General features: G+C 38.3%; 1 protein-coding gene across 5 annotated transcripts in view; it reads left to right on the forward strand.

The window, feature by feature from the left end:
- Window positions 1–3,987: 3,987 nt before the first annotated feature.
- LOC105230547 (uncharacterized) overlaps window positions 3,988–16,453 on the forward strand; it is a 168,650-nt gene continuing 156,184 nt past the window's right edge. For 3 of the 5 annotated variants that reach the window (XM_049452189.1, XM_049452191.1, XM_049452190.1), the window contains exon 1: window positions 3,991–5,738. The gene's annotated coding sequence lies outside the window, so the exon portion shown is untranslated. Of the gene's footprint in view, window positions 5,739–16,453 lie in introns of all 5 variants that reach the window. The other 2 variants (XM_029552110.2, XM_029552111.2) reach the window with 2 other exon arrangements.

The raw sequence follows: 16,453 nt of genomic DNA on the forward strand, positions 1-16,453 counted from the left end.
GAGACTATACAGTTAGGAAAGAAACGCCACTGAGTAAAATCAAAAGCTTTACGAATTTCTGTCTTGAGAGCAGGTTCTTCAGAATCAATTTTCGTTTGGATTTTATTTTACATATTAATATTACACATATTTCTAAGCATATGACGGCTGGTACTGAAGCAGACAATTTAGAAATATATTTATGTCTCTGAAATATTTTGCAAAATTACGCGTCTCAACTCACCACACGAATATGTGTACGAATATGTCAATTCACCACGTATAACAGTTCAGCGAAGTTGAAGCACAATGAGTGAAAACGTTGGTATTGAGTGATTTTGAAGTTGGTGAGCGCGTTACGAGTGAGAAAAATATAAAATAACTGCAAGAGAGGCCCCATAACAAGGTGGCAAAACGCCGAAAGAAAGAAGACAATTAAATAAGTAAACAAATGCAAGAATTGCAGAAAAACCGGCTTTTTAAATATAAAGTATGAGTAAATTTTTCTGCAATTTCTGACGCAGCACGCTCTTCAGCGCTCTACGCGCTCTGGTCGTTTTGAACATTTCTGTTTGGCCTTACGAGCGCTGCTTTATGAGGGAGTCTTGCACACAATTTATTTGACTGATTTTCAAGTGCAAGAGTTTAATGTGTATTCATTTGTTTACAGTTATTAAAATTAGCAACTTTGAATCACAATTTGGTTTTCATAAAATTTTTACATTTTTTTTTTAATATTTTTCGATTAAAGGCTGTAGACGTTCTTTTGCGTTAATTTATGACGTCAGATTTTTAATTGAATTTCAATTGTTGTTACTGTAAAATAATTTGTGTTGGATTTATTTTGATGTATGTACATACACACATACATATACATACATATGAAACCTAAAGGAATGTATTCAAAATTTGCCTTACAACTTTTAAAATTATGAAAAAGCATGAGCGCGTCCTATTCTGATTGAAAATTTTAGAAAAACGATTTTTGCATAATTTTTTACAGAAAAGTTGTGTGAATAATTATTAAAGACTGCCGCCAAACGCAGCTGAAGTATGTTTTCGAAGCACCAAAGCAAAGACAGATTTGCGCAAATCGATGGACAGCTGTGGAAGCGCGGAGATTTGAAGTGGAACCAATGGCGAGCACTCCAATCTTACTAATAACTCTGGAACATAAGCATACAAATGCAAGCACACATGTTCACACACACGCACATATGTTAGTGTGCATATGTGTGCTTACTTTATGGTGCACTGTATCATGTAGGTTGAATATCATGCTTGTTGTTGTTGTTGTTGTTGGAGCTTGTGTAAACCCATTTGATGACAGAGACTGCGGCAGCTGCTTAGGCGACCAGCTCCAGCACACATGTATAATTGAAGAACAGCAACGCAACAACACAACAACAACAACAATAAAAGTAACAACAACGTAGTGGCATAAAAAGCTGCCACAGTGATGACTAGTATCAACTAAGGAATGGTTAGTTCATGTTAATGAAAACAACAAGCGGCCTGAGGAGCGCTCTTTTTTTGCGCAGACAACACCGGTTTTGGCATTGAAATGTTGTAGCATTCGTACGAATTGAGAATAAGAGAAGCGACACAATAAAAGTCAACCAAGCGGAGAACCTGTAGAAGGAACAATATCAACAGCAACACCATCTACGACAAAGGCAACAACAACAACAACAACGCCGCTCGCCATGGCGGCTAAGGACCCCAGCCTTTGGTTCGAAGAACTACACGCTTGCAATGGAAACCAAAAAGTAGGCTTAGAACACGATAAACACACTAAAGAGGCTCGAGTTCAGGAGCCCAATGAGGCCACTCGGAATGCAAATCCAAATGGGTTGGCATGCTTTTCTAAACGATGGCGTTTAAATATTTCTTCAGCCTCGTGCCATTCTATTTATTTATATACTACTTGCGGGATTTTGTAGTTATTTAAATACGGTTAGAATTTATGCTTTAAGCTCTTATTCTTATGCCAGCACGCGTGCGGTTTCCTACCGGGTTCTAGGATACGTATTTGCCTTCCCTTTTGCCTATTTTGGTGCATAATGGGTATATCGCCTGCCTTGCCGGTTAGTCAAGTAACCGAGTATCATCACTTCTGGAATACACTTCTTCGGCTGGACGACGATGATGACAATATGAAACTCACCAGCACACTGACAATAACTATTGCACGCAAATTGAAAAAAATACGATTCTCAGCTGTACTAGTGTGGGTCGTTTTTCATGTGAACATATTTGAAGTTCCACGCTTGGTTGAGTTAACTCTTGTGGTGAAGAGTATGCGTTATGATGTCTTCTGAAAGCCTAGATTTTTAGTAAAAGCCATGCTTCCAACCCAGGGGGGGGATTCCAAAAGTACAAAATTATAGATTATTTCCATCATAAATGACATTCTGCGAAGAAAAGTGCTTTGAGTTACAAGTAAACATTTTCATAGTTTCAACCAAAAAAAATTTACTCTGGATCCGCCCCTGTTCCCACTCATTGTCAAACGCAAATAAAAAATGTAAATCTTTTTACTTTTCTCATTTTATTCTAATTTTGTTGGACCTGCTATAACTCTCAACGTATAATCACTCTTAATACGCCTTTTTTAACGAAAACGACCAAGTTGAGGTTTGCAAAAAAATGTACCGTCTGAGTTACCATAAGAAGAACACCCCTAATGCGAGTTCAATAATATTGCGATACAAATATATGTGCTTTTGTATTAGGCCTTGCCCCCCCTAAAGCAAGCGGACGTGGCTGCAACTGATCTCTCTGGCTGTCTGTCTGCCTACGTGGCCGAACGTCTGTCTATTGGTGATAATGATGATGATCGTCCACCAGGGAAATGGGATTTCGCTCTGCGGCTCCGCAAGTGTATGCCCAACGAATGGCCGGATTAAAAAGTTTAATGTTTGCCAAGTGAGGAATATTTGCGCATTAGCTGCAGCGCCCCAAAGCAGGTAGATCCGTACCTAGGTAACCCGCATGCTACAAGCACACACACAAACCGACGCACATTAAGCCCAAAGGAGCATGCAAAGCATTGCTGTCATATTATGCGCTTCTTCCTTCCGTCTGGCCATCCGTCCACACAATCATCTCGTTCACCTGCCTTGGCCGGCCGCTTCGTCGCCTGGTGTAACAGGTGCAGGTGCCTTTGCCCGGCCGCAGACATGCACGCATACATGCAGCGGGAGGCGGAATGAAAGCTTCACAGCGGAGTTTCTTTATATGGTCGAAGGAGGGTACTTTGCCCTTTCTGATTGGCAAGTTAATCGAAGAATTACGCGAAATCGCATGGGGCACACATTTTTCATGGTTTGCCTTTTGTGTTTGTAGGCACATGTTTGATGAAAATTATTTGAATGTGTGTTATAAGAAGATATATTAGCCCTTGTTGAGACTTATGTTTGTCATAATGTGCACTTGTAGATGTAGGCTTCTCTGTAGAGGCGTCCTTTACTACTTAAGTTAGGATTTTGTACGATATACTGTTAAGAACTTATCGGAAAAGAAATGGAGGTAAGCACTATTGTAAGAGCATATCTGAAATTTTACGATTTCATTAAAAATTATTAAGAAATATTTCCTTGATTCACCTCTTAGCTTGTAAATAATATTCTGCTTTTCAAACTTCGGTTGAATTTGACATAAAAGTCCTTCATCGACGCCAAAGTCACCCTTTAGGCACTTTGAAGTTGGCCAATGCATACTCACCACACCTCAGTAGCTATGGTGGTGAGTAGAGTTGCTGCTAGAAACCTAATAGCCATGAAAAAATCTGTCGCCACGCTGAGCACCCGTCAATTGGAGCGAACTCCACGGAAGTGCTCAAGAGCGGCAAAGCTCAAGGTGCGCTCAGCGCGCTCAATGCGTATGCGTTTTGGCCCGAAACCAGTTGGCATGGTGGCTAAGACAACAACAACAGCAGCAACGAGGCGTCTAGCAAACGACCAAACGGCAGTGGCTAAGTGAGCTCAATGCCAGCTATGTGTGGCAACACCAGTTTCAGTAGAGATTTCGATAGCGACATAGAAGGGTGCTCCACTCGAGACGAGTTGCCGCGCGTGAAAACGAGTCTTAAACAGTTTCTTTAACATAAATCATAAATGCAATAAACAGCGAAGCAAAAGAAAGAGTTGAATTAGTATATATGTATGTATGTCCGTACGTACTCCTTCGCATATGTTTATGTATGTGTGTGTGTACGTGTGCAGGCGCGCTGAAATCTGAAGTGATTTTTTGTTAGTTTTGTGCGGATTGCTTTCAAAACTTTGCAGCTAAGCTTGAAGTCAGTGCGTTTTGAAATAGAATATTTTGTGCGAACACACACACACACATACGCATGTATGTGCCTGCAACCGTTGGAAACGTATGTTCTGTGAGCCCTTTGTGACTGTGACTTCAAATATTAATCTGAGGAGACATTCAGACCCAATTGGCATTGCAGGTCGCGCACCTACACACACACACACTCGCATCTGCGTGCAACAATTAACGCTCGCGGCAGGAAAAAAGTGCGACACACACACACACAGGAAAAGTGCAGCGGGTAGGTAGCTCGCCTATGGCGGCAGTGAAATTCGATTTACAAGTGACGATACAATTTAACAACAACAACAAAGCAACAACAGGCCAAGTGTGCTACGGCCAGAGAAATTAAACGGTGGTCGTAAAACCGGTAAAAAGCGGCATTTGAACCAAAACCAAAAACACAGATTCGACTGCAAGAACTTGTAGCATAAGAAATTCAAGATCGCTTGACTGAAAAATAAAAATTAAAAAGCAACTTAATTTTAACGACCGTTGAACTAGTGCTGCCGGGGCACTCCAAATAATTATTACAACAACTTTTCCGAAGTAAAAGGAAAAGTGTAACTTTCCGCTCGAAATTGTAACTGTGTTGCTGTTGTGATTCCAAAATACACACATGTGTGCTTGTATGTGTGTGTCTTCCAATAAAACTCACTAAAATTCTGCGCTCGTCCCACTCGTTTGCGGCGTTTTCTTGCAATTTACAGTTTCCGAAATTCCGATTTCGTGCCGATTTCCCAAATATTCGGCAGAAACTGCGAAGTCCAACAACAACGCCGAAAATATAAAAGCGCCACAGATAGTTTAAATAAAAATAATCAAAACCAGATCAACGAACCAGAAAAACAACAAAAACAGTCAACAAACAGCGCGAGTTTCGGATTTTTAGCTTTTAGTTTTGTTTTGCCCACACACGCACACACACGCGCGCATACATACATACGAACAGCCGTCTGCGCGAGCGTGCATATATTAGCCATTTAACGGTACTTTGCATACGACTTTATTTCGGCGTCGCTTGAAACAAATGCAAATTAATATCGGCAATTAGCATAAAGACGACTTGCCAAAATTACAAACAACAAAAACAACAATCCAAATAAAATAGCTAAATCCAACAATAACAAAAATCAACGCTGTTCGTTGCGAGCTCGGCTCAATTCCTGTACGAAAGCTTGTGAATTTCACACAATTTCTTTAATAAAATTTTTTCTTTCAATTTACTAGCGACTAAATGAGTTAATCTCTTTATTAAAAAAAATAAATATTAATCTGTGAGAAAACATTAACGACAATATTTTGCATGCGAAGCAAATGCGATTCATCAAATCTATTAGCAATTAAACAAAAACGAAAAAATTAAAGCAAAAACAACAACAAAGTCAGATTTATCTTCATTTGTTTGCTGACACTTGGCGGCTTTGTTTTTAACTAAGGTGAGTTGACATTTGTTATTAGTAAATATTTGTCGTTCGTAACTATTGGCATACAGCTGCCGTTACATATGTATATACATAAGTACATTTGTAAAAAAAAAAATATGAAAAAACATACATATGTAAATAAGTTCTGCAGAAATTGTTGAAGAAGTGAGATTTTTGAAAGAAAGTGTCTTTGTTTAGCGTTGATATGATTCATGGGAACTTGACTAGCAGAGTTTCAAAAAGGGCTACTCTTTAAGAAAATAAGAGTTTCATTGAAATTACAGATTGGTTATTTGACGCTGGGGAAATTTCTTAGATGCAAAATATGTGATACCAACTATATATTGTACAATATGGTTGTGATGTGAGGTCTGAATTGGCAGGCTTTATTTTCTTGTTTTTTTTTTTTACATTTTCCTAACCTAAATTTCACATTTCATTGCCAGAGTTCAACAATTATTTTAGAAAAAAAACTATTATATTCCTACCAGTCAGAAATTATATGTTCACTTTGACTTCATTCATAGGATTTTGTTGAACCGATGAAAGATTGGTATGCCAGCGAAGGACGGGAGCAGATGAAACCGCTTTATTGAGTCCCTATACACCGTATCAGTTCAGTAATTTTGTGTACGAGTATTCTACTACTAGACAGGACTTGATCTCAAAGCTCATCGCAACTGAATGGAACAAGAAATTCAAATTTTATTTTCGGCCTGAAAATTTCTGATGTTCTCAACTTCATTTTTTGTTTTTTTGTTGGTTTTCCTTTGGATGGCATTTATGTACAAACAGCTATTGGTAGAAGAACCTAAATATGTTGGTACTAAATCATCTTTATCATCCTTTATAATCCTTTCCTGTATCATTAAAGGGTTTTCATCTGCTCACGTTCGGTGTTGGCATCCTTATTACTCATCGATATCCTTTTGCAGCGATCGTTCCCACATGGTCTTAGACCAGCCTCACTTACGACTTCTTTGTGGGCTCCAATCCAGAGTTTGTCGACAAACTTGTGTGGCATATTTTCGCAGTGTATGAACTATCCATCGCCATTTGTGCAATTTTACAGAGTTGTAAAGGGATTACAGATATCATTTTTATATAGATCATTGTTGCTGACGACGTTAAACTAATACACCTTGAGAATACGCGAAAGGCATCTGTTGGAAATACTATACTCTGAATCTTTACAAAAAATAGGGTCGGTTATAAGCCAGGTTTCACTTCCGTAAAGCTGTAAAGAGACATCGTTGAACTTAAATAGTTTTTTTTTGATTAAAATTAAGAATATTTGCGTTGAATTCCAGATCTCACACAACTTCACTAAATACTTCGTACAAAAAAATTCAAAATAATTATTTTACATAATGAAATTGAAACCCCTATAACATAAAGGAGAAACCATACTATTCGTATATTATCTACGTATACATGGTTTATATTTAAAAAATTTACTATAGAAAATTAGTTTCAACATCAAAGCATTTCAATATTGCTAAATGATTATGTTAGCATGCACTTTTTAGCTAAATATATGTACTTGTATTCACAATTTTCCAGCAGAAGGCGTACGGCCATTATTGATCAATCATGAGAGTATTTTTTTTAATTAAATCGACATAAACAAACTTTAGAATATATAAACAAGCCAAAATTAGCATAAAGTCATTAACTTAGCTTTAAATCAATTTCACGCTGCATTATAACGGCATACTCTAACTAGCGCTTTGAAGTGATCATTACGTTGCATATGGAATAATCGTCAATCAGAAATTAAGAATTATTCAATCTTGTAGCTGTCTGGCAGCTTGGTAATATCGATAGCAATGTATGGAAACGTGCGCATGCGCAAACACTTGTTTTAAGGGAACTTTACTAAGGCTCCGTTGGATGCAGATCCTAAGTGCATCTTCATTACATAAAAGCAAACCATGTTCTATTATAATATTCGAAAACTATTCTCCAGATGTTTTTATTGAGCCTTTTACCTCCTCAAATTATTGAGTTTCCCCATTGCTTGCATAGGTCTGCACACAGAAATAGCACGGTTGGCCGGTTCTGCGGAAATTCAATAAATTTATTAGAAATCTAATAAGTATTTTAACGTTTAAGCGCTTACAACGTTAGTATTTTGTTATGTGTCAACAATTTTTCAAAACTGCTGACATTGTCGGGGCAAGCTCTCCACTAATATCTGCCAACTTCTTTGTAGAATTGCGTAGCATGCCTCCTTGATTCCAGCCCAAAGTTCTTCCACATTTTTTAATTTTCTTGGCAATTTGTATCTTAACGTCGTTCCATTTTCAATTGTGTTTGCATCGTGACTCTGGGCTGGCCAGCTCAGGACATCAATACTTTCTGCAGTAGGTCAGTTCTTCACACTTTTAGCTGCGTGCTTTCGATTATTGTCATGCATAAAAATCCAATTCTTTGGCATCGATTCGAACGCGAATGATTCCAAGGTATTTTTGAGAATGTTTAGGTATGAAAAATGGTGCATTCCGCCATCTATTCTTGCAAATGGTCCAACACCGTACCAGAAAACCGCTCCTAAAATTTTACATTTAACATTTGCCGAAATGAGGAATTAAATAGAAATCTGTATTGAGAGGCCTAAATACATTTAGACCAATTAATTGTTATGTAAATGTATTTAGAAGCGATTCAGCAAAATGAAAAATCTGACTAATTACCTGACTCACCAACACACACTCATTTATACATTCGTATGTGTGCGCATGCCGAATGATCGACGAAAGAACGGCGAAATAATTTGTAACACAACATTAGGTGGCCGCTTATAACGGTTGTTGTTGTTGTAACCTGCGCAATTACATCATCGTACAATGTTAATTAATCGTCTGAGCACTTTTCGCAATTATAATCGATTAGCTTGCGTTTAACGAGCAATAAAATCCGAATAAATCGGAGGCTTTTGTTTCACGCTGAGCGAAGATGGGCGCCTCACAAAGCCAACAGCCAACAGCCAACAATGCAATTACAGCATCAAAAGATTATGTCTGGCATGTTGTTGTAGCACCTGTGTGTGTGTGTGTGTGCGTTGCATTTGTAAAATTGCTGCAGTTGCTGTTAACCCACTCCCGCTTTATGACTGTAGTGGTGTGTGTGTGTGTGGCTATAATTTGTCTGGTCGTCCGTTTATCTGGCGGGATGTTTTGCGACACGCTTAAAATGCTATAGCCGGCTATTGCTTCATTATTATGCAGAAATCACACTCGGCGCTTATGTAAGACACGGCAACGCGACGCGGCCCGATTGTAAACCAATTAATTGCCACACGTTGCATCGTCACCGCACAACAAGTTTCGCCAATCGTTGCGATTTGTTTGCTTGTTGTTTTTGCCGAATAACTGTTTTCATCTGATTTTGCCGAAATTGCTATTATCGTCGCATATGCTTTTAATGTGTTGTTGTTGCTTTATTGGCTGTTTTCATGTTTTTCGAAAAGTTTAGATTTCGGCCTCGCATTTCGTGTTGCCGATTGCTTGCAACTGCTTAGTATGTACGATTGCGTTTCGCAAATTTTCGGCATGTATTTCCTGCAGCGTTTTGTTGCTGTTGCTTCAACCTGGTTGGTTGCGAAACGTGACGCGCATGTAGGCGGCATTTGCTGTTTACTTTCTCCTTATCTACACGGCAGTTGACAAAATTTAATATTACAAGCAGGTAGCTTGCTTTAAATGTGGGCTACATAACTCCTGCACATCCTGTTGGCAGCTGTCAAAGTAGATTGCTAGACGAGAACCAACATAACCCGGCCGCAACAATGCATCAACCGGCAAAAGTTGTCAAGCTGGTTGGTGTTAGGAAGGGATCCGAGCGTTGTATATATGTATATATTATCTCAGATTTTCTAACTGTTACTTATTATCAGTAATTCTATTCATAGAACATTCACGCTCAATTCCATAAAAACTGGATTAATTATAATTTAATTGTGGAGAATGTCACGACTTTTTAAAAGTCTCCCTTTAATCTATTTCATTTCTGTTGTATTTACTGTATTAGAGCGGGTTGATTTATTTAAGAAATTGGAAAAATTACAAGTGCGGGAAATATTCTACGGATCATGCTGAACAAATTTGCTTAGCAGAGTATGTGACTAAAACGGTGTCAAGCCCGTGATTTTTAAGGGGTTACATGAGTTTCCTTGGGTAAAGAACTGCCTTTTTTAAACAATTTTTTCTCAAAACAAACTGAAAATTGAATCTTTGGTAGACATTTTTACAACAAAATGAAAATTTGCGTCATTGTTTACAAATATCGAAAAATAATCCTTCGTCTAAGGCTTCAAGAATTTCATGAAGATCGGTTGAGTAGTTCTCAAGAAATCTAGCCAACCAACTTCAAAAACACAGTTTCGTAAAAAATGAGTTTAAAGACGGCGTACTTAGCCTAGTTAGCCTCGGGCGCATAAGTTCTCAAGTACTGGGTACTGGGAACAACTTGAAAATTAGGGACAATATCTTAGAGGTGTTGTACGATTTAATAAGACAATAAATACGAAAAATTTCTTTAAGGCGAAATTAATCTTTCAGGGATTATAAAAGTGTCTTCGACGTGCTCTAATATATACTACGAGTATATATGTATGTATGTATATGTATATAAACATATATGCCTTTCCGTCAAGTCGTAAGCAGTACCTGAACTAAAATGGAATGTAAATAAATATTTATCAGCATTGTAAAATTTATTGCAATTGTTTTTGTTGTGGTGGGTGGTTGCCATTGCCGTTTACTAATAATAATTTAGTCGTGTAATTATTCAATGACGTGCCTTTCAGCATTTATGCGCAGTGCTAAGTGTTCGTAATTGTGACTTTTGTATATAAACTTAGGTGTTTAATGCGAATTCACCGGTTCGGTAATTTGTTGTGGTGACTTCAGAATTTATAATTAAATATTGATTGCATGCAAGAGAAGAAAATGTGACTTTTTGTTGAAGACTTTTCATTTTCATGGCATTTGCAGTCGTTTTTGTCAATTAACTCAATGTCATCGTTGGAGCATTGACCACGGAGGTTACTGATGACGCCTTTGTGTTTGCTGTTGTTGTACAATGAAATGCAATGAAGATGTGAAAATGATTTTGTAACGAAGCTGACTTGCATCAAAATTATTAAAAACGTTTTTTTTTAATATTTGTAATTGCCTATGGGAAAGTGTGATATGTGGTGACTAATGAACGGGAAGGCCAGGAGAAAGGTGTGAATTTGCTTAGGGTTTTTTGTGATATTTTTATTTATAAGTTTAATGGTTACGGCAAAGTTGTTTGTTTACTCTCTTAGAAGACTCTGCTCTGAACGAGTGCGTGTGGATAGTTGACACTTAATATTTGTTATTGACACCCAATTTTGATTAGAGGGAATTCAATACTCTCGATATTCCGTATCGAAATGTTTGAATTCCTGACAATAATAGAGAATATTAGATGAACACATAGAAAAATTTAGAGGGTTTAACATAAAGGGTGAAATATGGGTGAAATTTTCGATTTATATAGTCTTTCGAATGGATATTTGTTGGTAAGCCCCAACTTTCTTAGATACAGTTCTTATATAAGGTGCAATCTTTTGTCAGATATAATTCTTATTAAGGGCGATCCATTTAGGGGTTCCCTACTTTTATAAAGAAAAAACACAGAAACTTCAAATTTTAATGCGTAATGTTTATTATCTTTCGAAAGAACATTCTTTGGCATTTATTTTTTTGAAGATTGTCTCTTTCAAATATATGTATGCCGTAGCTACGTCTCAGATGGTCCATCCGACCGGCCCAAAACATCAAATACACTTTTTATAAAAACTCTATGTAATTAAGGCGCCAAAAATTAGTGTTGCGAACGTGTAAAACGTCTTTAGAAAATCTTCCGCCTTCATTTATAAATAAACTTCCAAACACCTAAACGTGCGCAACCTTGACAGCCTAGCGTACACAATTAATCTATGCCGCTTACATGGCAGCGGCTCCAATTAGTGCGGCTAGAACAGCAAATGAGTAGTTTATGAAAAGAGCCAAGCAAACAAACAAGTGGATTATGTAAACAGAGTTTGAAGTTGTTGTAATTAAGTGCTGGCCGGCAAACTGTGGCTTATTACAAAACTTGCGCGAAACGCAGGGTCCAAAAATTGGAGTTAATCATGGCGAATTAGAAAATAGCTCAAAATAAGCCTAAACACAAACACACACGCAGGCACTGTGTAATAGTGGTTGTGGAGAGAAAAACAATGCAGGTTTATATGTACATAGAAACTAGAAACGTCGGCGCCTCGTTGTAATTTGAGATGGAGAGCAGGTGAGCCACATTGTTTGTTGTTGTTGTAAGTCAATTGGCGTTATATTAATCATCGTTGGACTTGTCATTTGTCAAACTCAATTGTAATTGGAGCCAAAGTCAAATTGCGAAAATCAGCTTTTTATGACAGAGAACCAACGCTAGCAGCGTTAGGGAATAAGAAGAAGCACCTCAGGTTACCCCCAATGGCCGCGGGCTGTCCGCAGGTGGCTCTGGCACCCGTGCATTTGCCACTTGAAGACATCAACCAACTTTACAACAGCAAAAAATCGCAGAACGAAGACAATAGCGAGCGCCTGACGAACGTCGCTTCGTCACACAAACACTCGGTTCGTCAATCCGCCGGACAGTCGGGCGGTCGGGCGGTGAAGCGCTCATTAGCAAGTGAATTGGACTTGCAGTTGGCTGGTCAGTCGGCACGCATCGCTTTCGCTTCGCAGCTTTGAATACATTTTGCGTTGTTGTTGTTGTTGCCGCCGTTACACACTATTGTTTCGGCGGTTATTAAAATATTCTAATGACTTGGACTGACAGCTTAAGTGTGTGCCACACACACACGATTGTCTTGTGATCTGTGCTAAGCTGGCATCGCGCTGAGGGCCACTCCCGGCTAAGCGCTGCTGCGTGCGCTGAAAGCAAAAACAAAAAAAAACACGATGTGCGACGTCAAAGAACCTCAGCGGCCAAGAGTCGCGGAGCTATATTCGGAGGGAAAATTAAATTGAACGCAACGTAACTTAACGCTCGATATCGCATTTCTAAGCAATCGACAATCGACTCGAGGTTGAAGACCTCAGCGCATGTTTCTTGCAGTCGCTGTGCGATGCTAGCCATCGAGCCATACACACGGTGTAGTATATGCATGTGTATGGATGTATTGGTGTTGCTATCTTTCAATTTCATTTCTTTCATTCCTTTCATTTCATCTTATTTATGTTGTTGTTATTATTGTTGTTGGGAATTAAGAAATTAACGAAAAGTCATTTTGGCGTAAATGACCAAACATTTGCCAATCGCTTAGGTCCATTGTGAGAACGAGTATTGCCAAATTCGATAAAGGGGAATATAATCGCATTTCGGCGGTTGTGCATGTGTTTGTGTGTGTGTGTGTGTGAATGATGTCAGAAGCATTGGCATGGAGACATGCTGAGAAAATGACAGCCAGCAGTGCTTATGTGTGTCTAGAATTATTTCTTGATTGCTTCTTTCTTTGGTGTATTTTTAGCAGAAATTCTTACCTAACATCCTCTAGAAGCTGCAAAAAAACAACGGCGATTGCGTATTATTTGCAAAGATTGTTGAATTTGTTAGAAGCTCAAAATGTTCTCTAAATGAAAGAACAAAATAAATCCACAACGAAAATCTTCTCTGAAGTTATCGTCGTGGCATAATGATATGAGAAGATCATATTTAGAGGGTTTGATGCCTTGAAAGGGTATGGTTATGGCGGGATTATGAGCTGATCCAGTCTGATCGAAAGATTGATTCTACATTTTACTGTCAACGACTAATGAGATTGAAGTAAGCAATCGAAAAAATGCCCAGAATTGATCAGCAGAACGGGATCCATCCTCCACCAGGACAACGCTACACCACACACATCTTTGATGGATCGCCAAAACTGGGAGGGCCTGGCTGGGAAGCTTTACTGCATCCACCATATAGCACTGACCATACACCATCGGACTACCATTTGTTTCGGTCAATGCAGAACTCCCTTAATGTAGTAAAGTTGACTTCAAGAGAAGCCTCTGAAAATTACTTGTCGCAGTTTTTCGCCGAGAATCCAGAAAAGTTCTACACTGATGGAATAAGGTCTCTAGCGGAAAAATGACAAAAAGTGGTCGACCAAAACCAAATTGTTTGGTTCATTGAAGCTCATTATAAATATAAAAAAATAACTTGAAGTTTGATTAGAAATACGAAAAGACTTTTTCGACTAGCCTATAAATCCGTTTCAAAGGAAGCCAAAATTCACACATTCATTAAATAAAGCTTTAAAATGAATGTTTAAAAAGTAGTAACAGTAAATTAACAAGTTTATATTTCATTTGCCGCATTTTGCTACTTGTTAATCAGCGGTATCCACTGGCAACGACAGCTGCTGCAACATGAAAACAAAAACAATTAATAAGTAGATTGGCTTGAAACAATTTGAAAAACGCTTATCACAGCAGTAAAAACAACAATAAAATCATTTTTACTGCAGCTACAACAGCTATAATTGTTCACACACACACACACATATGTACATATATGCATTTAGTTCAAACGCTGCTGGAATGAAAATGGCTCATTGGCGCTAACTACTGTGTCAAAAGAAAAACAAAAACAAAAGCGAAAATTTATACGATTTTAAATTGTTCAAACACATTTGTACGCGCATGTGAGGCTCGAAGCTGCCCAACTTGTTACAGCTTCCTGAAATTGAATATGAAAAACTGTGTTATATTGTACTTGCATGTGTGTGTGTCGATAAAAAGCGAAAACAGCCGCAATCAAAGTAATGAGCAAGCCAACAGCAAGCAATGAGCACCAGCGCGCAAACTAAGCCAAACGCTGGTACAGGTACACATGCGCAGTAAATAGATATGTATGTGTGCAAATACTTGTTCATTCGCGTTGGCATGTTTGATATAAAAATTATGATTTCTTTTATTTTTAACGACTTTTGCAGCTACAAACACACGAACATATACACAAGAGACCCGCGCCTGCGCAGTTCTCTAGCGCACACCGACTGTAGGTACATACTTGAGACCATTGTATATGCTTATGCTTGTGTACTCATATGTATCTAAGACAGTAGGAAGCGAATCTAATCACCATTCCATCTTGAATTATTGCGCGCAAATTTCATTAAATTTCTGCTTGGTGTTTATGGATTTGATGTGCGGACAAATTTCTGGAATTTTTAATTTTTTATTTCTGTTATAACCACTGCTGTGATTGTTCAGCAAAAGTATGGGTAAACAATCTAATGATGGCTTACTTTAGAAGTTCTTAAGATCACAATAAGCTCCTTCTATTTCGTTTATATTGTGTCTCTGGGTGAACTTTGCTCTTGAAGGCGGTTTGGCGCTTAAGTCTTTTGTTTTCAAGAATATTTTGGGTAGTCGACAAAGTCTTTTCGTATTTCTAATCAAACTTCAAGTTATTTTTTTATATTTATAATGAGCTTCAATGAACCAAATATATACCATTTTGGTCCAACACTTTTTGCCCTTTTTTCCGCTAGAGACCTTATTCCATCAGTGTAGAACTTTTCTGGATTCTCGGCGAAAAACTGCGACAAGTAATTTTCAGAGGCTTCTCTTGAAGTCAACTTTACTACATTAAGGGAGTTCTGAAGAGACCAAAACAGATGATAGTTTGATGGTGCAAGGTCAGAGCTGTATGTTGGATGCATCACAAGTTCCCAGCCAAGCTCACTCAGTTTTTTCCGCGACATCAAAAATGTGTGTGGTCTAGGGTTGTCCTGATGGAAGATGAAGCCCTTTCTGTTGATCAGTTCTGGTCGTTCTTTTTCGACTGCTTGCTTTAGTCTCATCAGTTCTTGACAGAAAAATGTAGAATGAATCGTTCGATCAGGCTGGAGCAGTTGACAGTGGATTAGTCTTTTTAATCCCGCCAAGCACTTAGCGTAACTAAAATTTCAAAATATAGCGAATTTCTTCATTATTTTCAGTAATTTTTGAACAGCTGTAACTTGTTTTTAACTTCGCCGAATTAATTTTTATTTTTGGTTAAATAAAGTTTGAAATCTCATCTTTCTAGCACTATATGGTATGACAGTGGGATTGTACCACTGGAGATGTACGCCAAAATACAAAAAGACTTTTTTGACTACCCAATATATCAGCATACGGATTGTCTAGTGGCACTTCGCTTTAGCATAAACAAGAGAAATTATTTACATATATTCATAAAATATATTTATATACCTAAATATCTTATATATAAGTAGTATTTTAATCATCGAAGAAATTAGCTGATGGTGCGTTTTTGCATGCAACACGTGATTTGCGCATAAATCTTACGAAAGCGTCTTGCGCTCATGTTATTGTTGTTCTTCATTACCTTCCCCGGTTTTGGTTAAGTTTATAAAAATTTAAAAGAAAATATAAAATGTAAGATGTCGAAGGGCTTAAGTTGCTGGCCTGGCTGGCACTTGCCGTGTCGTTCGTCGTACACACAGCAAAGCACACACCTTGCCAGCTCGCACAATGCTTCTCAGCACCTTTAGCCACTCGAACACTCCATCTCTAAGGGCTCATATACGAGTATTGCATACACATATGTATGTCTGTATTATTGTGCATCACTCCGCGACACACGAATGCACGTTCGCTGTTCTACGTTCCTGCGCTTCGCGGCTTTTTGCTGCGACCGACTGCAGCTCGCGG

This window comes from Bactrocera dorsalis, chromosome 3 (assembly GCF_023373825.1).
Source record: "Bactrocera dorsalis isolate Fly_Bdor chromosome 3, ASM2337382v1, whole genome shotgun sequence".
Taxonomy (NCBI): Eukaryota; Metazoa; Arthropoda; class Insecta; order Diptera; family Tephritidae; genus Bactrocera; species Bactrocera dorsalis.